Genomic DNA, 16393 nt, shown 5'->3' on the forward strand with positions numbered 1-16393 from the left:
TGTGAAAACAGCTGGCAAGGATTTTCACCTCCCTCTAGTGCCAATTAGCCCCTCTAGTCCATCTCTCTGAAGGGTGGCAGCCTGTCGCTGCTGGCAGCTTCCTACAAAGCTGAAAATTCTGGAGATGGCAAAGCACATCTAACAATTCCAGGTTTACTTTTTGCCTGTGTAGGTACAGAATTTCAATTTTATTTTTGTTTGCTTCTTTAAAACGTAAGACAATTACTAAAAATCATAATTCAAACTGCAAGCTTGTACTCAGCACTTAGAAAATCTGAGAGTAAAATACTTTAATCAAGATTTCTTATGTCTGTGCAACAGGCTTTGATGCTGTGATACTACTTTTTTTTAATCTGTTCTTCTGGAAAAGAAAAAAAAACACAAAAAAACCAAAACAAGGACAAAACCCCAAAGAATTTCAACCCAGCCAAGAATGTGCTGTGATTCTTTTCCTCACCTGGTGGGTTCTTTCTGTCAAAAATTTTGAGCCAATTAGCCACCCCAACTTCTGCTTGACCAGGCAGGTGGGAGGAACACACAGTTCCAGCTGAGTGATGAATGAGGAAATCAGTAGCTAAAATAAGTTATTTGTAGTGTTTGGCAGCATATAAGGAACGATGATGCAGCTCTATGGCACTTTTGTGGCTGCAATCACCTACTGTAGGTGCTGTTTTCTCCCTGTGGGTGGTTTGGAAAGAGTGAGAGGAGAGCTGAGAGGACAGAGGCACATAGAGGGTGAGGGGACAAACAGGGACAGAAGGAATTTTATGTTAAAGGACATTGGAGCACACTTTGTGTGTTGCCCATGGTTGCCACCCCTGCTGTGACCCAGACAATTCTGCTCTTCAGAAAGGCATTACTTGGTTGTGTGCTTTTCTTGCTCTGCTCACCTGCTGCAGAAGATGGAGGCTGCACAGGATGATGGAAGTTAATTCCATTCCCAAGCAACAGGCATCAAGCATCACCATGGGTAATGGGATTCTCCTGCATTCTGGGTGTTACTCCTTTATCTGGGATGCTGCAGGAGATTTTGCCTCCTCCAGCTTTACTGGAGGGGGAAAAGGGCTAAAACTAGGTTTCTGTGCTGGAGTTATTCCTGCTAGCTGCTTGAACTACAGGTAATGAAACAGCGTGTTGAAACAGCATGTGGTTTGCTTGTGGTTTACTGAGAGAAAACAATTTATTTTTTATTTATGCCTCAACATATGTTATAAATCCATTTTATGACATGGGGTTGATGCCTCAGGTTTTAGCTTTTATATTTTTCAGATTCTGTGCTGCTGTATTGTGTGAGTCTGGGCTTCATATGAGGGCATAGTAAGTTCTCTTCACAGAGTAGGGAGACAAAACAATTCCTTCTCTAGTTGGGGACCAAGGACAACAGATCCAAATTTCAGGCCCAAGAGCATAAACAATCATGGAATGAAGAGAGAAAACAAGAAGGATGGGACTTCATGGGCTGGATTTGTAACTGGACAATTAACTCCAATATGCCAATGGACCAAAACTTATAAAAGTGAGAGATCCCATAACCGGTTGTCCATTTTTGTGACCATTTTGGGTTCACCATGGGTGTAGCCCTGGCTGGGCTCTTGTGCTGCCCAAGGTGGATCTGTTGAGGCCTCCTAATAAATCCCTGCTTTATTCTTCAGCTCTGTCTAGCCTCTGTTCTAGGTCAGCCTTCACAAGGCATCAGGGTGAAAAATACGAAAGGGGCTGTACCCATGTGTGGAGCCTGAACACCTGCCACATGCAAGGGGCAGCTGGGACACGTGAGGGGGAAGGAGACCGCCGACATTACAGCCTCTAAACAGGCAACCCCTTTGGAAAATGGTGGGAAGCCCTAGCTCTGAGGGAATTTCGCCTGACAGCCAGAGAAGAGAAAGCTTCCATAAAAGGGCCGCAAGCAAGTTACTGACTGACTGACACCCTGCTTGTGGTGGGACAGACCTCCAGATGCTGTGAAAAAATGCCCGGGAAATTGGGCTGTGGGAGGAGTCTTAGCCCATAAAAGCATTTAAGTGCAACACAATTTGCCCTGCTTTGTTTTTTTTGTTTGTTTCTTGGAGGGAGGGTGGTCTCTCCCACAGGTTGAACTTGTTCGGCTCCCCTCTCTTGCACAAGTGCTCCATCTGCTGAGCAGGTGCTGATGGAGCATCCAGAGTGTGATTGATGAATAATGCAATGGTTGACTCTCACAATTAAAAGGCAAATATTATGCGTATGTTAAGAGAATTTTATAGATTTATAGTTATGTTTGACCCCCCTGTCCTAGGTTACAATATTAAGATATATTCTATTCCCATCCTCAAGAGCTGCTGAAACCAGGAGGGGCATAGTTTCTCCCTTATCTCCTGTTAATGGGCCCATCAATGCCTTTCCATATGACTCAGAGATGACTCTCTCCAGGAGCCATTTCTGTTTAGTGGACCCACCACATGACTCACAGAATGATAACAGCCCATTGTGAGATGCTCTGCCCAGGGAGGAGGAGCTAAGCATCCCCACCTGGATATAATCTGGGTTTTGGGGCAAAACAGTCAGCTTTTCCACTGGATTCCCAAAGGAATGGCCTTCTTTTCCACTGGATCTTCAGAGGAAGACTACACCCTTTCTAAAGGATCCCTGCTCCAACAGAACCACACCTGTCACTGCAGGAGGGCTGCAGCCACCGTTTAATGGCACTGCTGCCAACACCCTGACCCACAGGGTACCAGGTCGTGCTCTGACTTTTTTGGTGGTTTTGCTTTTGTATTATTGCAATGTATTTTGGTTTTCTTTTCCCTTTTCCTAATAAATTGTATTTCTGACTTGGAGCGCCCCACTGGTTTTGCTTTCAAACCAGAACAACCCCCCCTTGCATTGTTATCATGGGCTGGCCGGCGTGCTTGGGGCATTTGGGAGGGTTGGCTCGTTACTATGGCAACACCTGACCTCCAATCAAGATGTAAGAACGTGATCTCCACCACTGGACAGAGAAGAAGGAGTCGATTGACAAGACTTTGGGAGGGGCTAAAGGGTTAAAAGGCGAAACATCCATTGCGTGGATGAGCGCCTGGGGCCAAAAAATCCTTTGCTCCAAGCGCTGTAATATTTTCTCTATTCAGTCTTCTGTTGTGTTTTTTGATAAGGTTTTAATAAACCTTTTAAAATTTTTGGAAGTGAGTGTCATTTCTCACACGAGCCACAATGGTAACTTTCTTTTCCTCTCTCTACTCCCTTCTCTATTCCCCTTGGGTAGGAACCCTTACCTTTCTTTACCAATAAGCAGTTCTCAGATATAATATTGCTGTGTTTGTGCTTTATGTTCTCCAAAAAATCTATCAAAAAGAATCCTTCCTGACTCCCCTTGTAGCAGGATGGGAAATTTCTCTATCTGCAGATTTTACCACTTCATATTTTGCCCAACTGAAATGATGGCTTTAGCAAGCTCTAAAATGCTGATTTTGATTAATTCCCAACAGCTCCTGTGTAACAAACAGGAAACTTCTGAGCAGTAGAAAACTCTTCTTTGTATGGTCGGTTAATTATTTGTATAAGATTTCATGTGCACATCCAGTCTCTTACTTACCTAAAAATCTTGCTTTTTTAGTGATAAATAGTTTTTCTTTAAAATTAAAAACCTTCATGTCTTAGAGATCTTTAAAAATATATATGTGTGAGCTCTGCTTGTGCCCTAGGAAAAGTGTTAAAATTGTTGTGGTTGCTGTGTTTCATCTCAGGAAGTTCAGCTGCCTGTGCCTTTTCTTCTCAGTTCAGCATTGACTGTGGTATGCAAACCAATTAAAGAGAGAAATATAGAGAAGTGAAGAGGAGAGACAGTAATATGCATGAAAATCATATTTTCTCTATAACATAATTAAATTACTGTGGCCCATGGGGTTCATTGATCTTTCTCCCATAACATGGGATTTTTTTTTTTCCTGGCTTCCTTCTTCCTGCATAAGGCTACCTTCTTTCTGAGTAGTTAGTGGGAAATGTTATCATCCAGCGAGGGCTAACTGAGCATAATTAACCATTGGGTAACTCACATCATCAAGCAGAAGAGGGCAGTAAATCAAAAGCAGTAAGACTGCTAAAACGTGGGACAGAGAAAGAATCCCTCATCCCCAAACCCTGGAGCTGAACAATGCAGGAGAAATTAATAATGTATGCTTTTCACTGAAGAAAATTGGCTTGATTTTTGTTTGTTTGGTTTTGTTGTTTGTTTGTTTGGGGTTTTGTGTTTGTTTGTGTGTTTTATTTGTTGTTTGTAGAAAATCCAAAACACACAAAAAATACTTCAATTCCACTGTTTTAGTAAGTGACTAATTTCCAATGCAAGATGTTCAGTGCTGAGGCTCTCATGAAGTGAAAGGAGCCAAACTGGGACTAAGTGCTCAAGGCTTGACAGTTCTTGCCTCTGAGAACACAATGATGCTGGATGTGAGTGTCTTTGCCACCATTTAAATTATTAATGAAGTTTTGTGAAATCAAAATCACGTCAGTCTCATCCCTCTCCACTTACTACAAGTACTGGCAGCAGCAGGAAGTCACACAAAGTACCAGTTCTAGTTGTAAGCAAAGAGAAAGGGACACTTTAAAATGTCTGAAGTTGTTACTTTATGAGAAACCTTTAATGGCTCAATTTCTACCCCACTGCCCTTCTGCACGTCTCTTCCCAGAGCCTTGTGTTCTATACCAGTTCTGAGATATCCTCACTCGCCACTGTCAACGTGAATTGCAGAGCCTGGCTGCTCCTAAATGAAAAGTACTTTTCAATGCTGAAGTATTATGCTATGGAAAACAAAATGTCCTTGAGGACAGTTATTTTGTAATTTTTCTTTAAACCAAAACAACTGAAAATAAACTGGCTAGTGTCTGTATGGAATTTCTTCTTCACAATTTCCAGACGGTTTCCCTGTATAAGAAGTGGGCATTGTGTTTTGTGCTACCTCTAGATCAAGAAAAGCAACACGCCGTATATATCCCATGTATTTTCTATGTGAAAATGAGGTAAAGCCCTCTTCCACACGGATTCCTTTTCTTTCTAAAATATTTCAACTGCTGTATTTTAAAGCCTCACATACAGCAAAAAAACACTTAGTCCTTTATTTCTATGTAATTATTTCTTTTTAAAAGCAGGATAAATTTATTCAAGAATAAAATCCTGCCTGAAACAGGTTTGTTTTGGCATTGGATTGTTCTCCTGCTCAAATCATGTAACTCCCATGTATTTAGTGGTGTTACAAGCCCTGCTGAGTATCAGAAGATTCTTGACCTTCCCTACTTTACAACCAAAGTATTACTATGGCTTTAAGGAAAGGAAGGTATTTGGATTTCTTGGTTTAAGGTTTTGCTTGTGTATTATTAAGGGAAAATTATAAATGAGACGGAAGTAATTCAGAAAAGATTAGGCTTTAACATGCAATTTAAAGGCCTCTACAGTAAAATATAAGCTGCTTTAGGAGCTTACATTATTGTTGTGGTTGTGGGAGCCAGAGAGATGACACGACATCGAGGATTCATGCAGCAGAGAGAGCTTCCATGGCACGCAGAGCTCTTATACACCCTATTCAAAAGACTCTTGTGAAAAATGCCAATCACTTGTTTTTAAAATTTTAGAAGTTTAATAGTAATAAAATGGTTCTAAAAATAGTAATACAATTAGAGTAATAATAATTTGGACAAATTGAATTAGGACAATATGAGACAATAAATACAAAGAGTTACGACATCCAGGTACCTTTTCCTGGGCAGCACGAGCCCGAAAAAGGACCCACGTTAACAGAGGATTAACCCTTAAAAGCAATAGCCTGTTGCATAGTCATACACTTCATACATGATGCATAAATTCCATTCAAATACAGGACTCTGTCTGGTCAGTGTCAACTTCTTCCTAAATCCTAACAGCGCCTTTGAGGCGGGAAGAAGTTCGTTTCTTCTGATAATGGGGCAATAAATTCTTTTTCTCTGAAAGATTTAGGTGTCCTCTGGCTGCTATCTTGCTGCGAGTCCTTTCTTTAAAAAAAGTATCCTACATAGCATTGTTTCTATTTTAACAAATTTTATAACCTAAAACTATATTTACCACACTACTTAAGAGAATTAATACAGCATTACTTTCTAACACAACACATATAATATTCATTTTAATATTTGCGAAAAGCCAATCATAAAATACATGCATTTTTCACACTCTGCATTTGAGCCTGACTGGCTATGAATGGTAACCACCCAGCTCACTGGGCCAATGGCTACCTGCTTACATTCACATCAGGGTTGGGTGGGCCTCTGCTTTCTGCAGCCAGACTCCTCTTCCTCTCAGGCTCACAGACCAGCTGTTTCACTGTCATACGGTGTGAATAAAATCAGGGGCGTGGATAGGAAGTTTAAGTAAATGTGAGTTAAGCTGACACTAGTCCTGTGCCTTCAGGGCACAGAAACCTAGCAGCAAGTCTGAAACTTTGCCTTAATTCATGGCTCCCGGCTGCAGAGTAGAGCAGGTTCTTCACATCTGGTCCTGTCCTGACTGGGCCAAGGGCTATTGCATGAGCAGTCTCCTGCCTGATCTGGGCAAAGGCTTGTTGCTGCTCAGGGCCCCAGTGGAAAGGGTTCTTCTTACGGGTGACCAGGTAAAGAGGGCTCACGATCTGACTGTACTCGGGAATGTGCATCCTCCAAAAACCTATGGCACCCAGGAAAGCTTGTGTTTCCTTCTTGCTGGATGGTGGAGACATTGCTGTGATCTTGTTGATAACATCAGTGGGAATCTGACGCTGTTCATCTTGTTACTTCACTCCCAGGAACCGGATCTCTTGATCCTTTAACTTTGCTCTTCTTGACTGCGAAGCCGGCTTTTAGGAGAATCTGGATGATTTTCTTTCCTTTCTCTAACACTTCTGCTGCCATCTTCCCCCACACAATGATGTCATCAATATATTGCAGATGTTCTGGAGCCTCACCCTTTTCCAGGGCAGCCTGGATCAGTCCACGGCAGATGGTGGGGCTGTGCTTCCAGCCCTGGGGCAGTCGGTTCCAGGTGTACTGCACGCCCCTCCAGGTGAAAGCAAACTGAGGCCTGCATTCTGTTGCCAGAGGAATGGAGAAAAATGCATTGGCAATGTCAATAGTGGCATACCACCTTGCTGCCTTGGACTCCAGCTCGTACTGGAGTTCCAGCATGTCCGGCACAGCAGCGCTCAGCGGTGGAGTCACTTCATTCAATGCACGGTAGTCCACAGTCAATCTCCATTCTCCTTCAGATTTGTGCACAGGCCAAATGGGGCTGCTGAAGGGTGAGGGGGTTTTGCTGACCACCCCTTGGCTCTCCAGCTCACAGATCATTTTGTGGATGGGGATCACAGCATCTCGAGTTGTTCTGTACTGCAGGCGGTGCACTGTTGAGGTGGTAACTGGCACTCGTTACTCTTTTACGTTTAGGAGTTCTACTGCAGATGGGTTCTCTGCTAGTCCAGGCAAGGTGCTCAATTGCTTGATGCTTTCTGTCTCTACAGCTGCTATCTCAAATGCCTACCTGAGTCTCTTTGGGTCTTGAAATATTCACTTCAAAAGGAATATTTTTGCTCAAAATCCCTGGGGGCCTCTGGGCCAGTCACAATAGGGTGTTTCTTCCACTCATTTCCAGCCAATCTCACATCAGCTTCTACCAAAGTAAAACCCTGTGATCCCCCTGTCACACTAGCAATACAAACAGGCTCTGCCCCTACATGTCTTGATGGGATTAATGTGCACTGTGCACCACTGTCAAATAAGGCCTCATATTTTTGTGGTTCTGGTGTGCCAGGCCAAGGAATCCACACAACCAAAAAACAACGGTATTCCCTGGCCTCCACCTGTCTAGCGGCAGGGCCCCTCTGAGCCTGGTAATCCTTCTTTTCCTGGACATACGTCTTGGAGGTTCCTTCAATGGGATCAGACATGTCATCATCATCATCATCATCATCATACCTGGCAGTTTGGCTATGGGCCACTGGAGCTGCTTTTTTTTGGTGGAACTTCCTCTCTGAGTCATCTTATCCTTCAATTCAAGTGCCCATTGTGCCAGAGCAGCAGTAGATTTTCTATCCCATCTCTTCAGGTTTTTTCTACAATCACGCAGGAAGAACCACAGCTCAGCTCGTGGGGTGTACCTTCTCTCCCCATCCTGGGAACGTCTGCGTTTGGTACCAGAACTTCTGATCTGTACTGCTGAGATTTGGAGAAGGTCCTCTTTAATCTCCTCTCTGAGTTTCTTGTGATTCTCCCCTATCTTATCTTCTAATTTCTGCATGAGTGTTTCTGAAGCTGCAATTCTGGCATGTGTTAAGCCATGCATGGCAACTGCATATGCTCGGAGCTTCTCTGCCATATCAAGCACGGTCTCTTTGTCATCCCACTTCATTATTCCTAAAGCAGAAGCGTGTTCTTGAGGCCTAAGCTGTACAAGTTTTCGCCACATCATGGATATACATGGTACCAAGTCTGGATTTACAGTGTTTAGGTCTTCTGAGAGACAATCTCTGCCACTGCTATTTCCCTCAAGCACTGAATCCCTTGTTCTATGGTCTTTCACTGGGTTTGCTGCATATAGAGATCATCTGCACACAGGTATTTTTGTGCCACACTTCCCAAGACCCGTGCCCAGAGGCTGTGAGGGTTAACTCCCCTCATCATTCCTTGGCCGATGACAGGGTCCTGTGACAGGGATCCCAAATGCCTCACTTCAGTGCCATCCAGAATTGTGGCCTCACCTGCAGCATCCCAGAGATGGACTAACCAACTAATTATGGATCCATCAGCTCGTCGGGTGTAATCATTCCGTAGGCCACGAAGGTCCTTCAGGGAAAAGGACCCAACAGTGACTTCTGCTTTTGTGTCAGTAATTGGCTTTGAGGGTCCTTCCCTTGGATCATCATCATCGTCATCTACTGGCCGATCAGTTTTGGTTGTGTGTTTTCTGCCTCTCCTGGTAGGAGCAACAGCCATTGGTTGAGGCTCACTGTCTGGTTTAGCTATGGGCTTAGGCTCACTGTCTGGTTTAGATGCAGGTTTAGGCTCACTGTCTGGTTTAAATGCAGGCTTAGGCTCACTGTCTGGTTCAGCTACAACCTGAGTAGCTGGGGTGTTGGCTGCAGCCTGAGTGACTGGGGCAGCTGCTGCTTTATGTCCCTGCCCCCTGCCTCTGTCTGCTGCCCTACGGTATCTAGCAGTGTGTGATAAGCATATGCCAGGGCCCAGCTTATTGCAATCATCTTTTTCTCTTTAGAGTCATCATGGCACTTCTCTCTCAGGTATTCCCCCACCTCCGTTGGGTTCTGTATTTGTTAACATGGAAATTACCAGGCTACGGGATCAGAAAATTCCTTCAGGGTTCGTCCCATTCTCTCCCATTCTCCACACCACTCAGAATTTTCCATGCTTGGGTCTCATCAGCTCCTCTGGACATCTCAGCCCTCATTTTAGAGAAGTTGCAGACCATATAGAGGAAGCTTTCCAGATTAAATACCAGAAAGATGGTCTCTTTAACATTAAGGGGAAACTGAGCATTCTCAAAAAGTGCTGTAGCAGATTCAAAGGAGAAGAAGGAAAGAAAAGGCTGAAAAGCCTCATCCCCTGCTCCTCCTCTAACAAACTGGGTGCAATTACTAGTAAATCCCCAAAGCATGCCACTGGAGTTGGGGTGCAGGGTAGGATGAAGAAACCATAAACCATACATATCCTGAACAGATTCCAGTACCTTTGTAAACCCCCTACAAATCATTATCGCCGAGCCCAGCAATACAGCTATTCTAATCCGTGCCCGTCTACTGTAAAAACCACGTGCTAAGGATGAGACTGGAGCGATTTCTGGATAAGAAAATAGGTCTAGGGACCAGAAAGGTATCAAAGCCTCAAAAAAGTGTAGGGACCAAAACCACATGAAGGCTTCCACTCAGAGAGACACCATGAATTCAAGCAACATGGCTACTGACTGCTTTATTCCAACACAGAGTAAGTATAACTAAAATGCAATCAGTGCAGGCTTTTTCTACTTTCTCAAGCCTCACACTGGGCGCCAAAAAATGTATTTGTCCTGGTTTAGGGCAAATTTGTGAGGAAACCTCTAAAGGGGTTCCTCTAGAAAGCAGATTTAAGCATCCCCTCCCCTAACTGGTTTGGGAAAAAAATATTTCCTTGGAGAAAAGTGGAAGAAAAACCTGTTTATTTAACAGGCAAAGCATTCACCACCAAAAAACTGAACAATATTAAACAATGAAACCTCTTGTCAATCTGAAGAGATGACAAACTCAGAAAATCCTTTTCATGGGTTGCAGCTCGTCTCACCCAGCCTTATCAGTCCCTCAGTGCTGGAAATGGCCCAACCCAGGCCTGGCCTGGTGGCCACAGGTGCGAGCTGCCGGTGCTCTGCTGGGTGTTCAGTCTAGAACAAATTTAAACAGTTCTAAGGAAAAGAAAAACCACAGTCTAGGGGACTTCTCTGTCTCAGCTAGCTAAAAACTAACGAAAAGCAAAGGTGAGCTCTCTCCTGCCATCTGACCGTGCTGCAGACAGCACAGTCCAGGAGAGGGATGCAGAGGAGCAAGTGCAGCTTCTGAAAACAAACTCTGTGCTTCTTCTCTCCCCGGCTTTGCTCTTGGAAACAGTCTGAAAAATGCAAAACTTAATATCCAGTATAAACAAAACATATAATTAAGCATGCAAGCATCATAAAGTCACCCCAAAACACAGGCTGAAAAAAACTCTGTCATTGAGGGCTAAAATTTCCATCCAGTGTTTCCAGTCTAACAAGGCAATTTTTGTCAGGAAGTATTTAATATTTTCCTTCCAATACCCTACCCTTCTCTTGACTTGTTCTTTTCTTCCATTTATTTCATAATTGTCATCTGCTATCTTCCATCATCCAGTATTAACGAGATTTTACCTCTACATCTTTGATATATTTTTGATACAATCTACATGCTATTAAAATAATTACATTTTCTGATGTGCAAACACTGAATACTGTCATTCCTACCAGCAACATGGATGTGAGCTATATTGTTACTAAATGACAATGTTTTTCTCCATATAATTTGAGTCTTGTTTTAAAGGCAAAAAAAAGACCTAAAAGTCATACCTCTAACAATTTAAAGGACAGACAACTGGATTTTTTTTTTGTTAAAATAAACTAGGAGCAACATCTGTAACTGACAACATCGAAGAGTATCCCTTATTACATATCTGGCAGGCTTAGTGTGTGGTAAAAGCTCAATTTTGCCATGGTGTGTGCTTTACTACAAAGCCACAGCTCATTTAAATTTACACCTCAGTAGTGGCCACTTACATAAGAGGTTGCTGGTAGCACCATCTATTATTAGTAATGGCTGACATGTTTTTGGAAAGAAAGAATCACAAATGTTTCCATGCTTCAGGGCACAGGACTGGTATTTTTAGGGCTACCTTTAATCTCAGGGAGATGTTTGTGCCATCCTTGAGTAAAATAACTGCCCGTGTTATTTTCTTGGAAAACTCAAATTGTGTGTAACCTGCAAAAGTCAGTCAGATTCCAGAGCTTAAAGACCCCTGAAAGATTTCATTTCCTTAGGAAAGGATGCTGATGCCCTAAAAATGCGGAGGGAAGAAATATTCAGTTCAAATGTGTAAGGAAGAGGAGCCAGAGCAGTAGAGCAGTGGGTGGTAACATGCATAAGGCAGAAGCTGAAGACTGGAAATCAGAGTTGGTGAGGCAGGAGATGCAGAGTGCCAAAGGAGCTGTGGATAGTCAGATGGAAACTGAGCCGTAGCAGAGGTACTTTAGCACGCAGATGGAGGTGAGGAGCAGATGTGTGCGCTGAACTGCCTGTCACAGGGGCCGGGAGATCCTTCAATCAGACTCTTGCAACGTACAGGCACACGGGGCCCAAACCAGTCTGAGCAAAACCATCATCCTAGAGCTCCTTACAGCTCCTTACGGCTTTCCATTGCAGAAAATCTCCTTGGCGATGCAGGGGTTTATGTCTGTCTGTCATGAAAATGTAATGCCTCCTCTTCAGCTAAAGCTCTTCCGTTTATTTCTGTGAAATGCCAAAGAAAGGCATAATGCTTGAAGCCCAAGGCTTGTAAAGGAACCAATTCTGTTCAAAACTTCAGACCAGGCTAGATCAAGGAAGGCTTGATGCATACTTGCTTCGTGAGCAGAATCTGACAGCGTGTGAAAAATGCATTTATTTTATGATTGGCTTTTCGCAAATATGAAAATGAATATTATATGTGTTGTGTTAGAAAGTAACGCTGTATTAATTCTCTTAAGTAGTGTGGTAAATATAGTTTTAGGTTATAAAAAATGTTAAAACAGAAACGATGCTATGTAGGATACTTTTTTTAAAGAAAGGATTCGCAGCGAGATACCAGCCACAGGACACCTAAATCTTTCAGAGAAAAAGAATTTATTACACTGTTATCAGAAGAAACAAACTTCTTCCCGCCTCAAAGGCGCTGTTAGGATTCAGAGGAAGAAGCCGACACTGACCAGAGAGAATCCTATGTTTGAATGGAATTTATGCATCATGTATGAAGTGTATGACTATGCAACAGGCTGTTGCTTTTAAGGGTTAATCCTCTGTTAACGTGGGTCCTTTTTCGGGCTCGTGCTGCCCAGAAAAAGGTACCTGGACGTCCATAGCTCTTTGTATTTATTGTCTCATATTGTCCTAATTCAATTTGTCCAAATTATTATTACTCTAATTGTATTACTATTTTTAGAACCATTTTATTACTATTAAACTTTTAAAATTTTAAAAACAAGTGATTGGCGTTTTCCACACAGCGCATCTCGTACTGCCAGGGAACAACAAGAACTGGATTAGGAATTTACCTGGTTTCAAACCCAGCGCTCTGTGAGCCGGCGGGGTACAGCTGCGGGCCGGCATTTCAGCACTGCGCTGACAGGACACTGCCTGCATGGGTTCTGCACGCCCGAGGCTCCGCAGCCGGCCCGGCACTGGCGGCAGAGCCACTGCCGGGACAGCCCCGCGCCCGCGGACCGGAGCGCGGTGCGAGCGCAGGCACCTGCTCCCACACAGCGGCGGGGCAGCGACACCCTGGTGCGTTCCTCCCCGCAGCCTCCCCGCGTCCCGAGCACGGGCTGCTCTCGGCTCGGGGCAGGGCGGCGGGGAGCAGGGCAGGATGGGGGCCCGCTGAGGGGCCGCTGCTCCGCGGGATCGCTCCGGGATCGCCCCGGGGCCCGAGCGAGCCCCGCGCAGGCGCGAAGCGGCCGCGCATGCCCGCAGCGCCCCCGCGCGCCGCGGCGGCGGCGGCGGCGGCGGCGGGGCGGCGGGGGGGGGGCCGGGCCGGGCCGGGCAGGTCGCGCGCTGCGCCCCCGCCCCTCCCGCGCGGGGCGGCCCCGGCCCGGCCCGGCCCCGGCCCGGCTCTGCCCGGGCGGCGCCGCCGCTTCCTGCTCCCGGCCCGGGCGGGCCACGGACGCGGCCTCCCGACGCACGGCCACGGTAAGGGCGCGGTGTCGGCTCCTGCCGTCGCCGCCGCGGCGGGCGGGCGCTGACAGGCGGCAGCTGCCCTGCCAAGGGGCCGCGGGGCCGCGGCGGCTCGGGGGAGGCCGCCGGGCTGTGTGGGATGGCCTCGAGGTGGCGGGGCCGGGGGCCGCTCCGGCGGCACCTCCCACCCGCCGCAGCCGCACTTTCGCTTTCGCGTGGGGCGCGGCGGAGGAGCCGGGGCCGTCCCGCCGCCCCCGGCCCCGCTGCCCGCGGGGTCCGCGCCGCCGGAGGGGGCGGCGGGCGGTGCCTGGAGCTGTCAGCGTAAACAGCCCGGGGCAGCGTGGCCTCCCGGGCCGGGCCGGGCTGGGAGCGGGGCGGGAGGCGGCTGGGGCAGCGCCAAGGGGCAGCGCCTTGTTTACACAGGGCGTCGGGAGAACATGGCAGCCCGGGAGTGCTGGACACTCGCTGTCATGCGTGATCGCTCCTCCCGTGCTCGTCCCTGCCGTCGCTGTGCGCCCTGCGCTGCCTGCGCCGCTGATAAACAGCACGAGTCTGGCGGACTTCTCAATATAGCGCGACCGTAAAACGTCGTACTGGGTGAGCCCAGTTCGTGTTTATCTGTTGTTGCCTTTTTGGATGCGTTCCCTCTTGTCTCTCCCCACTTGAATAATTCAGTTTTTCATTCTGCCTGCTCCCCCCTTTATGGCTGGTCGCTGTTACCTCTCTTGTGACTTTTCTTTTGTCATTTAACTTCTTTAGCAAAGACAGCACAACCTTACTGCAAGTTTAAGAACAGGTTCTGGTTTTTAAACAGGTCTAGTCCTTGTTGCTCTTCCTTCTCCGCTCATTCCATTTCATATAGTGGACAGGATTAGTTGCTTTCAGAAAGGTGCTGGGAAAAGGATGGTTCTTTTGTGTGCTGCCATCAGTGTCATACTCTTCGTCTCTCAGGTTTCAGTAGTATCTGGTTCAGAAGGTGCCTGAAGTTTAGACTGTTACACACATCTTTATATTCAATAGTCTCATAAGCTACTCAGGAGCTTTACCATCGTAAAGCTGTCTGACTTAAATCTTACAAGTTTTTGACCTTTAGAATATACTGCCAAAGCTAATTATGGAATTTTTGCACACTGCTTCTTTTTAGAGTGTGTGTTAGGGTTTGTTTTTTGAATCTACATCCTCACCATTTAATTTAATAGTCTCTGCTGCTTTATTATGTAAAGTGATGAATAATTCCTCCCTACTCTGGCTTGTGGGGGAGTGGAAATGACTGTTGAGGACCAACAATCAATTCACTGGAAAGAGAGGTACAAGTTAAGGGGAAGTATGCGAGACTTCTGTCAGAGGGAAGAGAAGGTTACAGGGTATCTTTAAATAGAGAGCAGTGGGAAGAGAGCCTGCTAATAGGATGAGATGCAGGAAGGTCCAGGAGCAGCCCGCTGAAGCCACAAAGCTTTTTGCAGAACATTAATAGATTCTAAGTGATTATAAGCTTACCTGTTTTGGGGCTCATCAGCTTTAGCTTTTGAGGTTCAGAGCAAACTTTGGATGTTCAAATTATATATGTATGGAAGGAGATCTTCTAGTGTTTTACTGGATTTGATGCATCATTAATTTGATCCAGCATAATAGTTTCCGTGCATTCAGGAGTAAATTTACTGCTTTTTGTGTATGAAAACTTACAAAGTGTGGTGTGGCTGGGATTACTTTGCACATCCCTTATTTTGATTTGTATTTTATAAATTTTAGTGCTTGGTCTAAATTGTGAGGTGTGGTTTGCATGCTCCCCTGACCTCGTGGATGCGAAGAATTACTTTGTATCCTAATTCTGATATAACCTGTGCGACAAACTTTAGCAAGAAGCTTAGTATTTTTTTTTTTCTGCTTTTTCAGTAACTTAATTTTTCAGTTCTTAGACTCGTTGAGTTTAGAAAGCCAATCTGCTATTTCTTCTGCACGTGCCAGTATGAATCAGATAGTCAGAGCTGTAAATATGATCTGGGAAAACATCTTTAAAAAAACTTTTCAGTCAACATGAAATGTTTTACAGAGTGTGCTGTGGTGTATATGTGTCAGAGTGATAGTGGCATTTACTGCTGTATTTGAGGTTCTGCCTATGAAAGAACACCTTAGTGCCCTTAGGAATGTTCCTCTGAATGGGATTCTGCAGTGATCTTGGCAGGCATACTTCTGCTCGTATAACTAACTTAATTTTCAAGCCAACTTTCTTAACTTTTTTGGTTTCGATTAAACCACAAGAAGGCTGTTTTGAAAAAAAAAAAAAAAAGAAAAAAAAGCTGTGTGTGTTGCTACTGCTAGCTGGAGTCCTGCACTTGCAGTTGCATCTGTGGAGGTATCTGCATAAATCTCTCCGCAGGATTTAGGATGCGACCTGAATAAAAGGAGTATGTTGTTCCAAGTGCTCTTGTGGTGGTTCTGAGTGGTGGAGGAGCAGCTGCTTCTGGTCACTGCTGCTCAGACTTCTGTGTGTTTGTCTTGGTTTTGTGTGTGGGCATCTTTTTTCAAGCATTGTGTTTTGAGGGTTTTTTTTTGCTAGTTTCTTTTATAATTAAAATGAAAGTGTGCTAAAGCTATTTTCAGACTTATATTTAGAGTTTTGTTTTGAAATTAGCCCTAAGTAACTTCTCTTGAAGTGTGGGCTATTTTATTTATTTTCCAAAATAAATAAAAATAAATTTACAGAAAAAATACAGAATAACATCAGAGGAGAAAAAATAAATTTACATTATTTTTTCTCCTCTGATGTTATTCTGTATTTTGCTTTATTGTGAGCATCTATCCAGAGAGGAATTAAATATATTGTGTGCATTTTTTTGTTTTTATTTTTAATATTTCTGCAGGTTGTTCTGTAATTCAAAACTAGTTGTACTTTGAACCAGCTTCTGTGCTTGCTAATTGTATCTCTGGGGACAGCCTAGTCT

At 44.9% G+C, this 16393-nt stretch overlaps 1 protein-coding gene across 4 annotated transcripts in view; it reads left to right on the plus strand.

Moving 5' to 3' along the window:
- Window positions 1-13355: 13355 nt before the first annotated feature.
- Window positions 13356-16393, plus strand: part of ELF2 (E74 like ETS transcription factor 2) — a 35942-nt gene continuing 32904 nt past the window's right edge. For 2 of the 4 annotated variants that reach the window (XM_030947600.1, XM_030947603.1), the window contains exon 1: window positions 13356-13466. The gene's annotated coding sequence lies outside the window, so the exon portion shown is untranslated. Of the gene's footprint in view, window positions 13467-13819; window positions 14049-16393 lie in introns of those variants that run through there. The other 2 variants (XM_030947604.1, XM_030947601.1) reach the window with 2 other exon arrangements.

The sequence above is a fragment of the Camarhynchus parvulus genome, chromosome 4 (assembly GCF_901933205.1).
Source record: "Camarhynchus parvulus chromosome 4, STF_HiC, whole genome shotgun sequence".
Lineage (NCBI taxonomy): Eukaryota > Metazoa > Chordata > Aves > Passeriformes > Thraupidae > Camarhynchus > Camarhynchus parvulus.